General features: G+C 38.4%; 1 long non-coding RNA gene across 1 annotated transcript in view; it reads left to right on the top strand.

The window, feature by feature from the left end:
- Window positions 1-21,598, top strand: part of LOC122909291 — a 77,031-nt gene that overhangs the window by 53,902 nt on the left and 1,531 nt on the right. The window contains exon 2 of the long non-coding RNA XR_006385118.1: window positions 19,702-19,736. This is a non-coding gene — a long non-coding RNA (uncharacterized LOC122909291). The remainder of the gene's footprint in view (window positions 1-19,701; window positions 19,737-21,598) is intronic.

Raw genomic sequence — 21,598 nt, 5'->3', positions numbered from 1 at the left:
TGGACAAAGATGTGGTACATATATACAGTGGAATATTACTCAGCCATAAAAAGAATGGAATCTTGCCATTTTCAACAGGTCGAGGGAGATAGAGTGTATTATGCTAGGTAAAATAAGTCAGACAGAGAAAGACAACACCATATGATCTCACTCATATGTGGAATTTAAGAAAGAACATAGATGAACATATGGGAAGGGGGAAAAGAAAAAAAGAAGAGAGGGAAACAAGCCATAAGTGCCATTTATCAATAAGGAACAAACTGAAGGCTGATGGAAGGAGGTGGGTGGGAGACGGGCTGGATGGGTGATGGTATTAAAAGTGGGCACGTGTTGCGAAGAGCACGGGTTATTGTAAGTGATGAATCACTGAATTCTACTCCAAAAACCAGTATCGCCTGTATGTTAACTAAAATTTACATTTTTAAAAAAATGCAATAAAGGGACACCTGGGTGGCTCAGTTGGTTGGACGACTGCCTTCGGCTCAGGTCAAGATCCCGGGGTCTCGGGATCGAGTCCCGCATCGGGCTCCTGGCTCCACGGGGAGTCTGCTTCTCCCTCTGACCTTCTCCTTGCTCATGCTTTCTCTCACTGTCTCTCTCTCTCAAATAAATAAATAAAATCTTAAAAAAAATGCAATAAAAAGCTATTGGGGAGATTTCAGGAGAAAATTTGTTTATTTTAGGGTAGTGGGACTACGGAAGATAGTCTCCTTCTTGGTATTTTGATTCTTTAAAAATCTCTAATAATGAGAAAGTCCTACTTATGTGATTAAAAAATTAACAGTTTCCTTTAAAAAGAAAGACATATACTAAGCCATATATCAAACAGGTCCTTTACAGAGAGGAGGTCAGTGATCCAAACATCACTAACATCACCCAGAAGGCGAACCAACAATGTAGAAATGGGAGAGGGTTAAACACAGCATCTTTGGCCCAACACACCAGTCATGCGATTTAGCTCAACTGACATGCAGATGAGGCTCTAGATACTTCAACATAAAGTTCTTAGGGATTCATATCTTAAAGACATCAGAGACACAAGCAGGTAGGAAACATAGACACCTAAGTGGTTTTTAACCACTGTGAAGAAAAATGCTTTTTTTCCCTTCCTCATCTACAATATGAACATAAAATAATTGAAAGATGACTTGCAGTTTGAACGGGATGGGAAACAGGAGGGAAACCCCAACTGTGATGCCTTAATCTCCTAATTTCCTAAGGTTACTTTCTCGCCAGGACTCCTAGGAACAGCTCAAAACGTACCCACCTCAATTCCACAGAAACTGCAGCCCACAGAGGGGAAGCTGAGGTTTAGCTTTTAGTGCTAGAAAAAAAAATACTTAGCATCTGCTTTTCTTTGCATGAGGTTGTGGGTTAGTATAGAGCACGAGTGAGACCCAGGCACAAGTTCTGCATTCATTTTGGCTTCCTTTACCCAAAAAAATGGATTAAAAAAGTAATTGAGGTGCTCAAGGCAAAGAACCTGAGTGATAAGCAGAGTAAGGTGTCTCTTTATGGACCTGTTTACCTCACTTCCCAGGAGCCAGTCAAGTCTGCAGGAAGTCTCACTCAACCCTCCAAAGAATATTCCATTTCTCACCATCTCTTGGCTGTTTTCCTCTGACCTGCTACCCAGAGAGGACAGATTCTCTCTACCACCATGGCTACTGACATTTAAGTTTCTTGACAGCCAAGATCCTGAAGACAAATATAACTAGTACCTGATAATTCCAGCAAAAGTTCTCAGGGAGGCTTTATTTAGGACAGGTGCCCATACATCCCTGAAATAATCGTAATCTGGAGAAACTGGGTCTTTGGATTGGCCTAGCCTGAGTCTTGAACCCAGGAGGCACTCCAGGAGCCTCTAAGTAGAATCATCCCCATTTAGCGGATAGGAATTAGAGGTTGGGATTGGAAATTAGAGGTTGGTCATTCCTACATGGATGCTTGGGCTGCTTTTCTCTAAGAAAAGGAGCAGAAATGCTTGGCCAGCAAATATAAGATATAACTTTGACATTTTGTGTCTCTACCAAGTCTTTTCTTACTTGCTGAAAGTGAGGCTATTTATGTCAAAGGGCGCTCTCAGGGATACACAGATAAGACTTTTCTGTTCACGGTTGTAAAAAGTTAAATATTGCATGCAGTCCTAATGGAATCAGGCACCAACAAAACTTGGTTTTGTTCACCACAACTGAAGTGAAATGAAATCACCTGAATTAAGAGATTTCTGTATTTTAGTTGCACTCAGACTGGTCCCAAACCATTTATGGAAATGCAAATTATAAAGTTATACTGACATTTATTCCTGTCTCCATGACAGATAACTAGAGAAAGAAAGAGTATTCAAATGTATATTATTAGATTTATGATATCCACCTTTAGGATAAACAAAACCACTCAAAGCTTCTAAGCATGACATGAATTTTTAACACCAAATTTTAAGAATTTTTTTTATGAGGATGACAGTGGAAAATTGTGTGCATATATGTAATTCTAATAAAATTTATGGTTAATTTTTTAAAGAAATATCATCTTTCAGAGCACAGGAAAATACTTAGCATCTGTCTTTGCCTTCCCAGGACCATTGGCACAAGGAATAAGGTCAAATGCATATTTCAGAGCTTAGACATTTCAAGTGTTCTACTCCTTGGGTTTCCAAAATAGCTCTCAGATTTCTTCAAAGGTTTATTCACAAAACAGAACTAAAATGTAATGAGAAAAGGCTGAAAGAAAAGCTCTAACCCAGAGACATCAGGTGGCTTTTGAGAAGCACTTTAATGAATAAGCTGAAATTGACATCTGTTAGCACCTTTCATAATGCCCCCTGGAAAATGCACTGAATCCATTTAACTCTTGGCATCCAACAAGAAGGGATCCTCCAGGTCAGCAGCTATAAGATGCTCTCAACATAAGCCATGTAGTGGCTGTGATGAGAGAAAAACAAAACAAAATGAGGTAAAATGAAACTCACTTCTCTCCTCTTTGCTCGTCCTGCCCTGGAGGGAAAGATGACAAAATCCACACGGGCTAAATCTCTGCACAACTGAACCATGGCTAAGGGCCTTAGGTCAACCCAGGACAGGAGAATGACATCTGTTAATGTTTGGGGATGGTAACATTCCCCCGGGGACCTTTAAAAACAATGCCAGCTTTGAAATAGTGCTGGTCACTTCCCTTCCCCTTCTTCTCCATATAAACGATATCCTTTAAATTTTAATAATAGAAACCAAACCTCATGCCACACTTAACATGGCAATATAGCCATTCAATGACTTTGTTGAGGAGAGACCATTTTTTTTTAAAAGTAAAAAAGTTTCTCTACCAAGCCAGGGGAATACAACAATTTAAAAAAATATATGTGGTAAGTAAATTCAAGTATTGGTTGGCTTGAGGATTAAAATTTTATCTTCCTAAACCTAGTTTAGCAGAATCTTTATTCTCACTTCGATTATTCTAATAGAGAGCAATCCAAGCACATCCAAAAAGTATGTAAATACTGGTTTTTTAATCCATAGTAAAACACATGTCTGTGAGCACCTCTGTGGGAAATAAGTTCTGCGGGAATATTGAGGAACACTGAGGTTGGAGCCTTCACCTCGGGCCTCTAGACTTGCTCTTTTAGCTCATTTTTTTTTTTTAGGTTTTCTTTTTTTTTTTTTTCTCAATTTATTTATTTTCAGAAAAACAGTATTCATTATTTTTTCACCACACCCAGTGCTCCATGCAAGCCATGCCCTCTATAATACCCACCACCTGGTACCCCAACTCCCACCCCCCAGCCACTTAAACCCCTCATTGTTTTTCAGAGTCCACAGTAGCTCATATTTTTTTGAGGTCCTAATATATGCCAGACACTGGGAGCATAAAGATGAGCAAAAGTTCACCAGCAGGGAAGTCCGGAAGATAGACACATAAGAGAAGTGATTATCATCCATGTGACAATCTAAAGCAATGACCAGCAAAGAAAGGGAGGCTAACTTAGCCAGGCAAACAAGGCATTATTAGGGAAGTTTCACTGGGTAGCTAACCTTTGATCTTTGAGTGTTAAGTAAGAACTCACTAGGTGGAAAGTGGTGTTGAAGGGAAGGAGCAGAACAAAGAGCAGGGAGTACATTCTAGACTAGAGGACTATAGAAGACCAGTGGGATCTCATCTCAAATCCTAACTCACGTTGATTGGGCGTGGCTGCTCCATGCATGGCAGGGAAGAAGACTAAAGCTGTATGGAAGGCATTATTGAAGTCCCCCTTCACAATCTACTCAATCTGCCTCTACCTTAAGTTCACCTGTGGCCACAGTGGATGGTTCATTTGCAAGCTGACAGACTCCCACTTCAACCACGAGTAGCTTTCTACTTCTCTGAGGATGTTCTGATTCTCTCTCTCTCTTTTTAAAAATTTATTATTTTTTTAAAGATTTTATTTATTTATTTGACAGAGATCACAAGTAGGCAGAGAGGCTGGCAGAGAGAGAGGAAAGGAAGCAGACTCCCTGCTGAGCAGAAAGTCCAATGTGGGGCTCAATCCCAGGACCCTGGGATAATGACCTGAGCCAAAGGCAGAGGCTTTAACCCACTGAGTCACCCAGGCACCCCAAGGATGTTCTGATTCTTCAGAATGCCAGAGTCAAGGCAGCCAGGAAGTACTGAGGATTTGTTGTCCACCTGGGCAATCCTCGTCCAATGAGGAATGGAAATTGGTATAAAGACATGCATGCTTCCACCATCCCTAGATGACACAATTCTCAGGTATAAACTAAACCACCTGCAAAGTCTCTCTGATGGGACTGAGTCCAGTTGGCCACATGTACATACTCTTTAAGTACTGACCTACCTTCCTTCACTCATTTTCCTCATTACCTCATTGAAGCTTGCTAGGATCACCAATCAAACATAATGCATTAGTTATCTATTGCTTTGTAACAAGTCGTCCCCAAATTCAGCAGCTCAAAACAACAGTGAACACTGATCATCTCTTGTAGCTCCTATAGGTCAGGAAATCTGAAGCTTAGCTGTGTCGTTAGAGCTCTAGGCCTCTCGTGAGGTCTCAGTCAACTAAAGACATGACTAGAGCAGGAGGATCTACTTCTAAGAAGGTTTCCTCAGATGGCTCCCAAGTTGGTGCTAAGTGCTAGGAGGAGGCCTCACCATATAGAACTGTCCATAGGGTTGCTTGAAGCTTCTTATGACATGGCAGCTGTCTGCCCCCAGAGGAAGGAATCCAAGAAAGAGCAAGGCAGTCATTACAATGTCTTTTATGACTTAGCCTTGGAAGTCACACACTTTTTCTATGCTTCATTTCTGCAGTATTCTACTGGTCAAACAGGCCAGTCTTACGTAATATGGGATGGAACAACAGAAGGGCATTTTGATACACAAGTGAAGCTAGGATTATTGGGGGACATCTTGGAGGCTGACTATCATACTTTCTTTATGTTGGGGTTTAACAGTAAAGTTTGTCCTGACCCATTCGTCATGTCTGCATCAATTGGGACATGGAAATGTTTTCATGCAGTCATGCATGCATGGGGATATGTTACCCTAGAATTCCTGGATTTAATCCCCAAAACTTTCAGAGATTTATTTGATTAATTCAATTAATTTAGAGATCTGTTCAATTCTGACCAAGGTCTGAAAAAGCTCTCCCATTTTGGATGTATTTGTTCCAAGATTAGGTCAACCCCAATTTCCTACTAATCCAATTCTTCCTTCCGGGATTCATGATGCTGAGCAGATCTGGGACAATATCATTCTACCTCATTGAGAAATATTTTCAAATCTTTCCATTGTTTATGACAATGCTGGACTACTTTTGTCACCAACACTGGTTCAAAATTCTAAAGACATTGTTCCTTCTAATTTGTAATTTATATGCATTCCTTAGCAAAAACCAGTCACTAGAAAAAAGAAACAGGAAATCTAAATTACCTTCAATATTACCATATTCATATTCACATGGGAATTCCACAGTATAAATCAGATATAAGCAACTTTTGCCCTTAGATTCCTTAAAATGTAAAAAATAATATAGATTATTCAGTTTACAGATGACAGTTCAAAGCCTTCCTCTTTGTCCTCTTGTGACAAACCTAATATAAATACGTCCAAAGTAGAATAATTGTCAAACAGCAAAAGAGGTTCACTGGAAGGAAGAGTTATACTTGATCTATGTTTCAACCTCTCCTGAAATAACTTCTCAACCCACAGCATAAACAATATCTTTAGTATGCTCCCATGGAATATTTAAATTGCAATCCTATTTCACAATTACATTTCCTCAGGTGTATATCCTTGGTTATAACAAGATCATATAAACATGTAAGACTTAAGTTAGCAGAGGGCAAAATATAAATATTTATGCATACGAACACCTAAAAAATAAAGTCGCAAAACTCAAACTGTTAAAATTTCTACATGCAACCTCTTTTTCACGATGCAGCTGGTTATTTCTAACAGCCTTTAAAAGCATCCCAGCAGGATATTATCTATTTGTAACATATTCCTGTGCAACACAGGGGTTGGGAACAAAATGTTAACTTTGGAATGTTAGGATAAAATATGAACACTTTATTCATATTTAATAAACAGAGATATTTACCTGGAGAGAAATGAACCAATCCAATGAAAAATACGAAGGAATGGTTCCGGTCTAAAGTCATCCTCCTTGCCAAAAGCTCAACTGCTTTGTTGATTATCATTTTTTATTATGATATGACGTAGAGGAGTCTGGGTTTTTCTTTTTCAAGGAGATGCCAATCTCTTTTTAATCATTCTCTAATTTAAGGGGGAAAAAAACCTACTTAAACTCTGAGAGGTACAGGCTTTATTTAGGATGCCAGGAAGACAGATTTTAATTAATTTAATCACAGTGAAATCTCAACATCTAAAATAATTACCAGTATCTGGCCAAGAAACCATTATCTGTTGAAGATAATCAGTAAAAGGGAGCCAGGCTGGTCAGTTAAGAATCTAACAAAAGCCTTTTTATTGTTGCTGATCGACAACAAAATCATCAGGCATGGATTATTCTGCCTCAACTTCCCTTTCTCTTTCTCTCTGCCAACCCAAGCTCATTGTAAAATAACCAAAGCAACTTGGATGTATTTATGGGTGAATCCCATCTCCATATGGTGACTTATGAAGAAGTCTGTTTTACTTATCTAGTTTATAACAGTGAAATGTGATGATTACATTTTGTTTAATATATGTTTGCTATGTTGCAAAATAGTTTGGCTCTCTTAAAAATATAAGTTAGAAACAACTGAGTTCTGCTGAGTCATCCATACACATAAGCCCTCAGAGCATGAATTGAAAACAGCTGGGGAGTGACTTTTTTGAATAACAGCTTTATTGAGATATAATTCACATACCATAAAATTTGTCCTTTTAAAATGTTACAACTCAATGTCTTTTGTATATTCACTAAGTTGTGCAACAATCACTGCTATCTACTTCCAAAACATTTTCATCACCCCCAAAAGAATCCCCACATATTAAACACTAACAGTCACTCCCATCTCCTCCTCTACCTTGCCCCTACAATAATCTACACTTTATCTCTATAAATCCGTCTGCGGACAATTCATATAAATGGAATGCTACAACATGGGGCCTTTTGGACGGACTTCTTTCACTTAATATAATGTTTTGAGGTTCATCCATGTTGTAACATATAGCTGTATGCATTCTTTTTCATAGCTGAATAACATTCCATTGTAGACATATACCAAAAAGCTACTAGAATAAATGAATTCAATAAAGCCACAAGATACAAAAGTAACATAAAGAAACAATTTGTGCTCCTATATACTAATAGTGAGCTATCAGAAAGAGAAATTTTTTAAAAATCTTATTTATAATTGCATCAAAAGGAATAAAATTCACAGTGATAAATTTAGAGAAGTGAAATACCTATAATCCGAAATATAAGACACTGATGAAAGAAATTAAAAACAATACAAATTAATAGAAAGATAATACCAAGCTCAAAGTCTAGAAGAACTATTATTATTATTAAAATGTCCAGACTACTCAAAGAAATCTGCAGATTTAATGCTATCCCCATCAAAACACCTATGGTATGGGCACCTTCGTGGCTCAGATGGGTAAGCATCTGACTCTTGATTTCAGCTCAGTTATGATCTCAGGATTGTGAGATCAAGCCCTGCATTGGGCTGTGCACTTAGTGGGAAGTCTGCTTTTCTCTCTGTTTCTCCTCTGTCCCTCCCCCTACTTGTGCCCTTTCTAAATAAATAAATACATACATAAAATCTTAACAACAACAACAACAAAATGACATTTTTTTGCATAACAAACAATCCTAAAATTTGTATGGAATCACAAAAAAAAAAAAAAACACAAGTAGCCAAAGTAATCTTGAGAAAGAAGAAGAAAGGGGTAGGTATTGTGCTCCCTGGTTTCAAACTATTCTACAAACCTATAATAACCAAAACAGTATGATTCTGATACACAAAAAAATAGACACAAAGATCCATAGAACAAAGAACCCAGAGATAAATCCAGGCTTATGTAGTCAATTAATCCACAACAAAGGGAGCAAGAATATACTATGGGGAAAAGAGAGTCTCTTCAATAAATAGTATTAGAAAAACTGGACCACTGCATGCAAAAGAATGCAAATGTACCACTATTTTACATCATACATGCAAACAAATTCAAAGTAGATTAAAGACTTGAATATAAGACCTGAAACCACAAAACTCTTAGAAAAAAACATAGTTTCTTTTGATTTCAACTTGGTTAGATAGTAAGCTCTTTAACATTGATCTTAGCAATATATTTTGGACCACTCTCCCCTGGCAAGGGCAACAAATGTTAAAGTAAACAAATGAGATTACAACAAACTGAAAAGCTTCTGCACAGTGAAGAGACCCATCAACAAAATGAAAAGACAACCTATTGAATGGAAGAAGATATTTGCTAATAATATATTTAATAAGAGGTTAATATCCAAAATCTATAAAGAACTTATACAATTTAATATCAAAAATACCAACCGACTAAAGAATGGGCAGAGGATTTGAAGAGACATTTTTCCAAAGAAGATACACACATGGACAACAAGCACATGAAAAGGTGCTCAATATCACTAATCACTGGGGGAAATGCAAATCAAATCAAAACTACAATGAGATATTTCACACCTGTCAGAATGGCCATGACCGGGAAGAGGAGAAATAACAAGTATTAGTGAGAATGTGGAGAAAAGAAAACCCTCATATGCAACTGGCAGGTGCAGCCACTGTGGAAAATAGTAATGGAGGTTCCTCAAAAAAATAAAAATAAAACTATCAGATGATCTAGCAATTCTACTTGTATTTTTTTAATCCAGAGAAAATAAAAACATCAATTCGAAGAGATATATATATACCCCCTATGTTCATTACAGCATTATTTATAACCAAGATATGGAAACAACCCAAGTGTACACTGATAAATGAATGGACAAAGAAGTGGTATCTATATACAATAGAATATTACTTAGCAGTAAAAAGAGTGAAATCTTGCTGTTTGCAACATGGATTGACTTAGAGGATATTATACAAAGAGAAATAAGTCAGAAAAAGACAAATACTATATGATTTCACTTATATGTGGAATCCAAAAAATAAAACCAATGAACAAGTGAAACAAAACAGAAACAGATTCATAGACACAGGAAACAAACTCTTGGTTACCACAGGGAGGAGGGTTTCACGAGGGGACATGGGAGGGGGTGAAATAGGTGAAGGGAATTAAGAGGTACAAACTCCTAGACTCCTAGAGATAACATGTACAGCTTAGAGAATATAGTAAAAAAAATAATGTCAATAATTTTGTATGGTGACAAATGGTAATTAGACTTATTGCAGGGATCATTTCATAACATATAAAAATATCAAATCACCATGATATATACCTGAAAATAATAGGATATTATATGTTAATTACACTTCAATTTAAAAAAAAAAAAATGAATCAGGGACAATCCTGGCTGTTGGTTTCCTTCTGACCCAAAGTCTTCCCAGATTAGAAGAAAGAAAGGAAGAGAGAAAGAGAGGAAGGAAGGGAGGGAGGGAGGAGGGAAAGAAGAAAGAATGAATGAACGAACAAACAAATCTTTTGTTTTCAGGCTTTACTGCGCCAAACTCCTAGAGATAAGTCATAGTTTTTCTGACTAAATCATAATTCTTATCCCCTTTGCCAAATATTCTCTTTTCCAACCTCCCTTGCAACTAGGAGTGGCTATGTGGCCCAGTTCTGTTAAATAAGACATAAGAGAACATCATTTGAGCTTCTGAAATTTTCTCCACTAAGGAAAAGAGACTGTTCTCCCACAGGCTCCTCTCCTTCTTTTGTATGATGCCAGAGGGGCACCTGGGTGGCTCAGTGTGTTAAAGCCTCTGCCTTCAGCTCGGGTCATGATGCCAGGGTCTTTTGTAGGATGCTAGAGACTCTGTGCCTGAAACTGTGGCAGCCATCTTGGGACCATAAGGTTACCAACACAAGGAAGATGAATCAGTTCACTCAGAATGATGAAATAATCTTGGGTCTTATATACATCACTGAGCCACAGAATATGCTTTCAGAACTTTTTACTAAATAAATAATATACATTGTTATGATTTAAAACAAACAAACAAGCCAACTTACAGACAGACCAAATAGTGGAAATTCTCCAGCGATTAAGCTTTAGGGGAGCTCCACAGCTATTTCCCCCCTCTAATGACCAGCAAGGCTAGTCACAACCATCATAGTGCAAACCTGTTGCTTTTCAAGGCTACTGAGTTCAGGCAGAGGGTAGAATTATGACAAGTTATAAATGCCATAAATCTTGCCGTTCTTGCCAAGATTCAGCCATTATTTAAAATAAACTCCTCCTAGATTGTTGCAAGTTTTCAGTTAATTTTCAGAGATCCCCAAAAGTTGATTTTGACAGGGCTTTTTTTTTTTTTTTTTTTTTTTTTTTTTTTGCCAGAGTTCTAATTTCTTTTATGGAACAGTGAATTTTCAGAGGTCTTTATTCCGCCATTCCAGAAGCTGGACCAGTCTTTTGGGGGTTGGGAAGGATTCCTTATTCAGAATTTTGAAAAGAATGATCAAAAGTAAGATTTGAGCCAGTTTCTTTGGGGGAAAAATATATTTAATAGGAAGTAAGCAAGTGGAGTAGTTGTCAAGAAAAAATAAGAAAAATTAATGTGTCCATTAATCTAATTATTAAAATTTTTTCAAGTGGCACAGCAGACTCTTTGTACTGAGCTTCTTTTTCCTCCACTTATTAATTCAGAACTAAAAAGAATTGGAAATAATATTTTCATTATACTAAACATGCAAGTCCTTATTTATATTTCTTCATGGCACTCACTGCTAAGAGTGAAGAGGGGAGATTCCAGATTTTTGTTACTTTTTCCATGCCCAAAGGATGTGTCAACTGTATGCTACCAAAATGAGGCATGTTGTGGCAGCTACCAGAGATGAGGCAATGTGCTAAGAAAATTAAACACTTTCAGACTTGTCCCAGAAAACTTAACCCTTTATATGACAGCAACATCTCAGAGAATGTGTCCAAATCCACTGGAGGAGGGAAAAAAAAATCCCATTGCTCATAATGATATATGTATTATTGCAATCTGGATGTTATGGGGGTAAAGTATCTCTCTCTCTCTCTCTCTCTCTTCTCTTTCTTTCTTTCTTTTAGGATAATATTTGATATCCAACTTTCAAGGTTATGTGAAAACTAAACACTTGAAGACTATTTGAATATAGTTATTATATTTAATAATATATTACATAACAGCTAATGGCCTTAGGGAAGCGATTGCTATCACTTCCGAAATTAGTTGGTGATTTTTAGTAGAGAGAGGGTAGCAGAAGCTACTCCCTTTCAGATATGTCCAAAGAGCAACACTTGCTCCTTATAAATTTAGAGCCCAGGCACCCAACCAACAGCTGCTTCCATGCGCTGGAAGCAAAGTGAGATTCTCAACTTAGATTTCTATAAGTTTCGAGGCAGAATAAAGGTGTACTATGTTCCTTTTTTGATTCAGCTAATTGCTGAATGACATTTTAATAAGCACCTGAGATAGGACAAACCCGCTATTTATATTAAAATCAGCCCCAAGCTGCAGACAAGAATTTTGACTAGAGAATTCAACAGGAACGCCCCAAAACCAAAGCTGGGCAAAATGAAAATGCTCTAATCACTGAATATCTTTGAAGTCCATAAGCAAGAAATAAGAACATTTTTGCCACTTCCTATAAGAAGAATCCATTCCAAAGGCTGCGGCAAGGATAATTTCCTTCCATGCTGTTAAAATCCTAATTAGGAATTTCAACTTGAAGATTCTAGTAGTTCTTTGCTTTCGTTTTATCTGCACTAACATTTTAGACGGTTGGTTTGTGATCTTCCAGAAAACCTTGTTTCAAGATAAGCCCTTTCATCTTTCAGATGGCTTTGGGGCATCCTTCTCAGTGCCAGGAACACAGCCATCCATTTCACAAATGAGGCCAAATGATGACATTACTTGGCCTTCTTTCACAAACATCCTTCATATCCACAGCAAAGCAGTGAATGTTGCAATGGCATCTGATGCCTACAAATTGTCCCTGTAAATCTCTACACACAAGGAAATCAATAGATATTTTTAGAAACTCAGGGGTCCCTTATATACTAATAAGAGGAACACGTTGGGGAAAAGAATGTATTGGAGAAATCCACTTCTTTGATGAGTCTTATTATGGTCCCTTGGTCTTTTTTAATTCAAAGACTGGATCCTGAGAGAAGACAATTTTCCTCCAAAACAGACAAGGTAGTCCTTAGCCAGTATGACCTTGAACAAATCACCTAAGCCTTAGTTGCTTCCATTCCTTATATACAAAAGGAATAATAATAGTACCCAACCCAAAGGATTGTACTGAGGCATAGGTTAATATAAAGTGCCTACTCCTGTGCCTGGCTCCCCACTGACACCCAATACTTGGTAGTTCTGATGACAACAAGAATTGGATTGTTGACTGATAACAAAGAGGATACTGATGTGGCTGACGTTGAAATTTAGCTCAGAAACTGCCTCATCTCCTTTCACTCTCCCTTATAATGTTTCCTTCCTCAGCACTCAAAGAGTTCAGATACCCCGGAAAGAAAGAGAATCCACAGCTTAATAATTCTCAAAGTCAGTAATTGGAAAAAAGTCTGGAAGAAAACAATGAATAAATTACTCAACAGGGAGAATCCAGATGCTGAAGCATCTACATGGAGGCATTTTTTTAGGGTAACCAGAGAGGAAGGAATGAAGGAGACCAAGTTAAAAGCAGAAGAAACCGCCCAATGGGAAGCCCACCTGGCTAGTTAGTCTTTGTGAAGTTGATTCATAGGTTATCACTACCATGAGCACGTCTGCCAGAAGACCGACCATAGAGACTGCCCCTTGTGTTATGTGATTACACTATGACACAAAGCAACATAAACGCAGTCTTCTCTTCTAAGCTGTTAGCCCTCCTCCTCTTAATTTTGCAGACTGAATACTCAGTTTTAGTTTTCAGTTGATTAAGACATTTCTTCCCTATGCTAGGGTTAACCTATCTATTAGATGATAATACAACTCATCTGAAAAACTGCAGACAGGCATTTAATTCTAACTCATAGAAGAAAGGGCATTTATAGATACTGTGAGGAAAAGTAAGGTGTAAGCTTCTAAAATTTAAATTCCAAGGTTTTTCTGGTGGGGGGGAAGGGTTTTTGTTTCTGTTTGATTTCAAAGATATGCATATCGATGATTAAAACTATTTTTTTCTGATTAATGTAAGGAAGAGGAATAATATACAGGAGTAAGTTGCAGCCCAAAAACTTGGCATCCAAGTCCATCTCTGCCTCAAATGAGCTGTGCTATGGTAAGAAAGTCATTTAATTTCTCCATGCTCAGTTCTCTCACTTGTAAAATTAGAGTGCCTAATACCTTATTTTATTTTCCATATGCATTTTAAAATATTTATACACATTTATCATTAAAAAAACATAGGGGTATGTTAAGGTAACAGCCAAAGCCCTTGCCAGCTCATTACTAACAAATCTCACTACTCAGAGGTAACTACAATGGACAGTTCACATGCATTCATATATACAAGATAAAGACCTATCTTTCATCAAAAAAATGATTCTACTATATGGACTGATATGCAATTGCTTTTTTGTTCCTAGTAATATTTAATGAGTTCCATTTCAAGTGAGTCCAGGTAAATGTACTTTATCTTTTTTAAATCAAATATAACATTACATTGTGCCATGGCTTATTTAACTTTTCATTTATTCAGAAACTTAGGCTGTTTCTTTTTTTTTAGCAGATATAATTATGGCAGCAATGAACATTCTTAGACAAATATTTGTGTGCGTTCAGGCTCACATGCCTGTTGATGATGGATATTTTAAAATGTTTCCATGAAAATGATTTTTTTCTTCTCTCCTAAACCACTTTTTTTTGGTCTAAAAACATGTTGTAGAGAGCTTTAACAAGTGGATCTGAATGACCTCCCTTTCTCTCTCTCTCTCTCTCTCTCATAAAGAAATAAAGATGCAAATATAATGACATTTTACTGAAAATCTGACAGAAAGCCTAAAGACAAGTTTTTAGACTGTGTTCTTTAATATTATCAATAATGGGATACAGTTTAACCTGTCAAGCCTCTCAGAATTTTAAAGAACTATTTGGGACTTGATGAATGAGAATAATAACAAAGTAATGGCATAGTGGAGAGGGGGGGAAATATTAATTACCTAAAGAAAACCATGCAGAGCTCAGCTGAGAAGACAAATCTCTTTTCTAACTGACATACTAAGTGAAGAGAATAATTCAACTTCAAAGCCAGAACAAAAAATTCACTACTCACCATACTTTAGGAGTAAAGATTGACAGTTTGCCACAATAGTTAACCTCCTGGTTCGTGTTCAAGGCGCTGACTCAATAGAATGCCATCACTTATAGTATTGCCTAAAACTAATGAAATTTGCTATTGGAGATTTACAACTTCCTCTGCTTAAGAATAAAGGTCCCTAAAAAAAAAAGTGAGATGTCGTTTTAGCTGTTCATGCCCCTTTCCACTCAAATCCTGTGTATTACATCAAGTCAACACAATACGGTGATTAAAACCAGTAAAATTTGCTACCAAGGAAATATGTAAGATGATGGATGGCATGTTTACCTGTTTCTGAAGGTGGAGTATCAAGCTGAAGAAGGGAAAGTTGGATAAGAATGGCATGACCACCATCTTGTTTTCTTCTAACACTGCTTTTATCCAACGTCTACTCACCTTTCACATGCTTTATTTTTGCTAGGAACATCCATCTTCTTAGCGTGAAAAGCACTTCCTACATGTGAAGGAAGATTTTGAAATAAATAAGTTATTGCTGCATCAGAATTTTTGGAAAGTCATAAAAAAGTACAAAGAGAAAATTACCAAACCCAGATCTTTGAATAGACACAATATAGACTTCTTGTTTTTTATGGAACCTTCTTGAAAGGTGGTGAAGCGAGTTCAAGAACCATTCTTGTTGAGCCAATTAGTCACCCAAACTAGCATTTTCTTCTCTGTAGCCACATCACTGAGAAAGTTCTGAATATGATCTATTCAAAGAGCCTAGGGTTGATAGGTTCACAAATTTACAATCTTTATGGCTCCAAAATTGTCTGTATTAATGCACTTGGAAGAAAATCCTGAGTCAATAATAAGGCCATATGACAAGTAATTGAAATTGAAGTCTTTTAATTTCATAGTATTGAACTCATGCTTTCTCAGTAGTATTATACTTGTGAAACAAAAGTATTTAACAAGTTTCTAACATCTTAATTGTTTCAGAATTACTCCTGTTAGTCTGAAATTTCCAACACAGAGAAACAGATTTGTTTCCTATAAGTCTCACAGAAATGCTTATCTTTGACACTAATGTTCCACTTAGAAATATGTCTTTGGGGTATCTAGTTGGCTCAATTGGTTATGTGTCCAACTCTTGGTTTCACTCAGGTCATGAACTCAGGGTCATGAGATTGAGCCCCAAGTAGGGCTCTGTGCTCAGCATACAGACTGCTTGAGATTCTCTCCAGCTCCCCTGCCCTCCACTTGCACATGCTCTCTCTCTATCTAAAATAAATAAACTGGGGTGCATGGTGGTCAGTTAAGCATCTGATTCTTGCTTTCAGCTCAGGCCATGATCTCAGTGTCATGGGATGGTGCCTTGCATTGGACCACAGGGATTTGTCTCTCCCTTTCCTTCCTCCTCAGCACCCTCATTGGTGCTTACATGAGTGCTCTCTCTCTCTCTCCAAAATAAATAAATAAATAATTTTAAATAAATAAATAAAATCTTTTAAAAATACGTCTTTAAAGGATCTTCAATTCCTTACAGTGCCTGCTTTCCAGACAATTCTCATTTGATGTTTTCTGTTATCTTCCTGACTTCCATTCACTCATCTTTTGCATCCTGACTTTTCCTGTACCGCTCTTTCCATAATCTCAGCAGGATGGCATCCATCATCTCCATAGCTTTAGGAGTGGACAGGTGACTCAAGTCTGACCAACCACGGCATCATTTCCCTGGAACCACAGTGATTCATTCAAGGATGAACATAGGAATTCAATCCAATAGGTAATAACAAGGAGAATCAATGCTAAGACTCCATTTTGGAAGGAAGACTCTGTTTCCAGGGGGTTTGCTTGTAATTGATGCATACCTTTCCAAGCAAGCCTTTCCATATTGTGCTTTTGGCTGCCTTCTTAATTTGCCAGGAGCTTTTAGAAAATCAAAGTATCTTCAAACTAGTCTATTTCACTCTTCTTTTGTTTTTCTTTACTTTAATCTTTCTACTCCTTGCAGGTTCTTCTTTTTTTTTTTTTTTTTTTTTTCCCCAGTTTTATTCTGGCCAGACCTCTTCATGTCTTTGTCTTTAGAACTACAGTATCCAGGAACCATCCAGAGAACAGAACCATTTTTTTGCTTCAGAGGATCAGGATCTAGGCACCAGGTGGCATTCCGTTGGAGAGTTTCTTACATGTTCTTTACCAAAACAACAAAACAACAAATAAATAAAACAACTATAATCAAAAGGCAGCCAACCCAGCACTTCTTTTCTTTCTTCTTAAAGCTTGACTTCACATTCTGCGCACAAAAGCAATTTACTGGCAAAGTGAAGCTCCTTTGTCATTTACAACTCTTTTTCTTGCATGGGGATTAGAACTCAACTTTAACTGACATATATTTAAAAAAAGAAAAAGAGAGAGAGAGACTATTAGCCTCTTTTTTAGAAAAACCCAGGATAGAGGTTGGCTTCGGGCACAACTAGATTCTAGGCCCAAATAATGTTCTTAAGACCCACTGTCATTTGCACCATGTTTGGTATATGGTCAGAATACTCATGGTGACACTGAAAAATCAGGATTCAAGAACCCCTTGTAGATAGAAGAGAAAGCATATGCAATCCACTCTACCCTTCTTTCTCTCCATACAGTTGTTCCCTGGTCACAAACACATGTCAGATCATGACATTGCAGTGACGAAAGCTTCAGATCACAAGTCTATGTAACTTTCCAACTCATCTCTCCAAAGTTAACTAATTCAATCGCTCTGCCTAATTGCAAAAACCCTAAAAAGAGACTCTCAAAGGGGCCTTTTGTATCTACCCCTCATTCAGTCAAAGGGACTATGACAGCCACCTTTTCTGGGCTATAAGGCAGAGGGTCTCAGAAAGCTGAAGGGCAAAAGAGAAACCCATAGACCTCTGAAGCGTAACACAGCCACCATCACAATACATACACACACCTCACAGCCACTGAGGATCTTGCTCTTAAGCCAACTTATTCTCCTATGTGGTTAGGGGTGGAAATGAAGTTGGACGAATTTCTCCTTTCTGGCTAGTCAGAATTCCCACTTCCATCCTCTCCCATGTGTTCTCAAAGTGCAAGCTTCCTCACAGCCCACTGAAGCAGGATCAGCAAATCTCTCAGAATACTCTAAACACAGATGAGTCCAGTAAAACCCCTGGATAACTCCAGCTTATACTCATAGTAGTACCAGATATGCCAGATACAGTGAGTTCATATCTGGGCTCCAACATTATTAGCTGTGTTGTCCTGGGAAAAGCACTCAACTTTTCTTTGACACATTTTCTTTGACTGTACAATGTAACCTTCATGGTCTTTGCAGTCCCTCCTCTATAATATCCTGCAACGATTTCCACACTGGGCCTGTTTGGTGGCATTCTCTTACCTGCAAACTCCTGCTAATGCTCTAAATTTTCTACTACCAAGAACAACCCAAATGATTACATGCCCAAAAAAGTCAAAAGATCATCAGCTGGAAATACAAATCAGAGTTCGCAACCCAGCCCTGACCCTAGTCATTGTGTCACCTCGAGAAGGCACTAGACTTGGGCCCCTGAGTTGTCCCTATAAAATAAGGGAATTAGAGTAATTGTCTCCATATTTCCTTTCAGCATTATTCTAATAATACTCCTTAAGTGTAACAACTATTTTAAGACTGGATGTGAAGCAACTTAAATGTTACCGTCATGGAAAAATTAAGATGTCTTTGTTAAATAAAGGAAGTACCAGGATGCTGTCAAATATGGAATTCTCTTGTGTGCATGTGGCTGGAGAAAAAAAATGTAAGACAGTGACTTTTTAGCAGAGCTTCCGATAAGCTCTCTGAGGTACTATCCTGAGAGAACATTGTTCCTCATTAAGATGTCCAGGCCCAGCACAATGGAAGAGAATAAGCAGAACATTTTCTTTTGTAACATGTTGATATCTTTTGTGGGTTGGTATTTTTTTTTTCTTCTTGATTCCGCTTACTGGTTAACTACTAATTGTTTCTTTGGCCTAGCAGGAAACCCCATTGGTGATTTATAAGATGGATTTCAAAGCAATCTTTGTTTTGTTGGAGGCAGAGAAATTGGCTTGCTGTATCTTACAGCCTTTAAGGTTCTGGAGGAGGCTTAACCTGAGCAGAATATTATGTCTGAGTAAGAAACCGGGCAGTCCCTGAGCTGCCACAGGCATATATTTGTGATATACCAGGAAATAGGCTTTTGTTCAAGAATCATTTTCAAGTCACTGCCCAGGCCTTTCCAGAGAAGCAAATGCCATTCTGTCATTATTTTCTCTCTGACCTGTGCTCGAGCACAAATACATTTCCCCACAGCATCAAACACTCCTCTGCGGAGACACCATCCTCAAACCATCCCCAAACTATCCCATCAAAATAATGAACAGAAGACATCTAACTTCAAAGCAGAACTAATTTTGAGTATGTGCTTTGTTTTGTGAGCCTAGTCACATCTTCTATATAAAAGGAAAAAAAAAAAAAAAACCCAACAATTAGAAACGCCAAATTCCTAGATAGGTATGAATGAGCATCGTATCTGACGCTCCAGAGAAATAAGGAGGGTAGGACAACCATTTGTTGAAAACAGAATACTGGTTGAGCTTTACACGCATCCTCATATTAAATCTAAATAAGAACTTTGGGATGCGTGAGCTTGGTGTTAGGTATTAAGCAGGGCACGAGGAGCACTGGGTGTTATAGGTAAACAATGAATCTTGGAAAACTACATCAAAAACTAATGATATACTGTATGGTGACTAACACAACATAATTTTAAAAAGAACTTTGGGCTGGGCGGTCACGCAGACATCTCTTTCCTTTTTACCTTTTTACAGGGCTACAAAGCGACTTGCGCATGGCTGCTTAGAAAGTAAGTAGCTGAGTTGTGATCTGAATCCAGGTCCGTCTGACTTCACAGCCTGGGCTTTTTTCCTTACCCCCCAACATGCCCAATAACCATTTGATACAATTGGGAGAACATGGGCCACGTTTCCTCATTTAGATTCCCACTGATACATATCACATATAGGATGACCCGTGCTTCTTTCTACAGCATTTCCAGAATGCCCCAGAAAGGGAAACTGTTCTGCAAAAGAAAACTCAGAGAAGCAATTTTAATATCTTGCTTACTTGAAAAGGCAGATTACACTCCGCATTCAAAACAAAACAGCTCCCCCTACAGGTCTGCTCCATCTCCATCCGCTGCTTCAGCAGAGGAGGAGGGAAACCATAGGTCGGATACCAGGCTGAGCACAGCGTTTGCTGCTTATTGGCGGGAATAATCATCAGTCCATCTGCTTACAGAGGATCAGCGGGTATTACTCAGGATGAGAAGACGTTCCTTTCGCATTTTTTCCCGTTTCAGCAAAATAAATCCATAACTGCTAAGAATCTTGTGCTGATTCTGCCTGGCTCCAGGCTGGAGTGAAAGCATGCTCTCTGGAGGCCCAGTTCCCTCCCAACTTGCAGTGCGGAGCTGGCAGAGGCATTCTGTCAGCCTTCCAAGTCCTGAGATTCCCCTGTGACATCACGAGTCCCAGCTTTGCCCGGAGGCGCCCGCTGCCTCCCCGGAACTGTTTGGACCAGCGCACAGCTGTGCGTCAGCATCACCCCTGGACGCAGGGCCCGCGTGTGTTCCCAGGGGGCTGCGACACCGGGAACACCGCTGATGATGCAAGCCTGATGGGAACTTCTCCGGAGTGTCCTGGGTGCTCAGGGGGGCTGGGAATGCCGCGAATGTGAAGGAGCCTAAGTCGCTTGTTCTCATCATTATGCCTTCCAACAACAGCTGGCTCCACATCTCTCCCATCTGAGTCCCTTCCCTAGAACATCTCCTAGGAATATGGATGGGAAAGTTGGGGATGGGGGGACCCTTCCTGTGTCCACGCAGAATCTACCTGAATGGATAAATGGGATATGATGGGCAATAGACCCCCCCCATTGATAATATTAAAGGTAATTAAATGAGAAAATACAGCTAAAATATACCCTGTAAAATTTTTAAAACATAGAAATACTACATAATGAGTTCTTTTCACAGACTAACCACTGGGTTAAGAACTTTACATGTAACATTTTATTTAATCTACAAAAGAGGCTAATGAGGTCAGTTCTACTAGACCCCTTTTGCAGAGGAGGAAACTTAGATTCAGAGAAATTAAATAATATCACCAAGGTCATGCAGGTATCAAAGAGCAGAGCACAGAACTGAACCTATATCTGTCTTGCTCCAAAGTTCATGCTCTTAGAACTCGGCAGTCCTGCTTCCCCAAAACGGAAATCCTAGTTTTTGAGCACTTACAATAGAAGTACAATCAGATCCTAGAAATGACCATTCAATACTCAGATACTTTAAAAAACTGAAATTTTGAAACAAGCGTGCTTTCCTCAAAAGGTTGCCCTTTTCGTTCAAAAATTGTCTTTCACGTCCATGAGTGGACATGACAGTTCATGTGTACACGTGTACAGAATGACTTGTGACTTTTCAAGCATTTCCAGGCATGCCATTGGATTGGATACTGCCAAAAACTGTGAGAAACAGAGGGTTGGCATTCTTATTATTCCCACTACCTAGACAAAGCAAGAGGTTTACAGCAATTAAGTGACATGGCCAAGGTCCCAGAGTTTAAAAACAATGCCTCCCAATTCAGTTCACAGCTTTTTCTAGTCCCCGGAGATGCCTGATTCGGGAACAGAGGGTCACTTCAATCCATCCACCTCACACGTAGCACA

The sequence above is a fragment of the Neovison vison genome, chromosome 6 (genome assembly GCF_020171115.1).
Source record: "Neovison vison isolate M4711 chromosome 6, ASM_NN_V1, whole genome shotgun sequence".
Taxonomy (NCBI): Eukaryota; Metazoa; Chordata; class Mammalia; order Carnivora; family Mustelidae; genus Neogale; species Neogale vison.
This window is presented reverse-complemented; position numbering and strand designations above follow the sequence as displayed.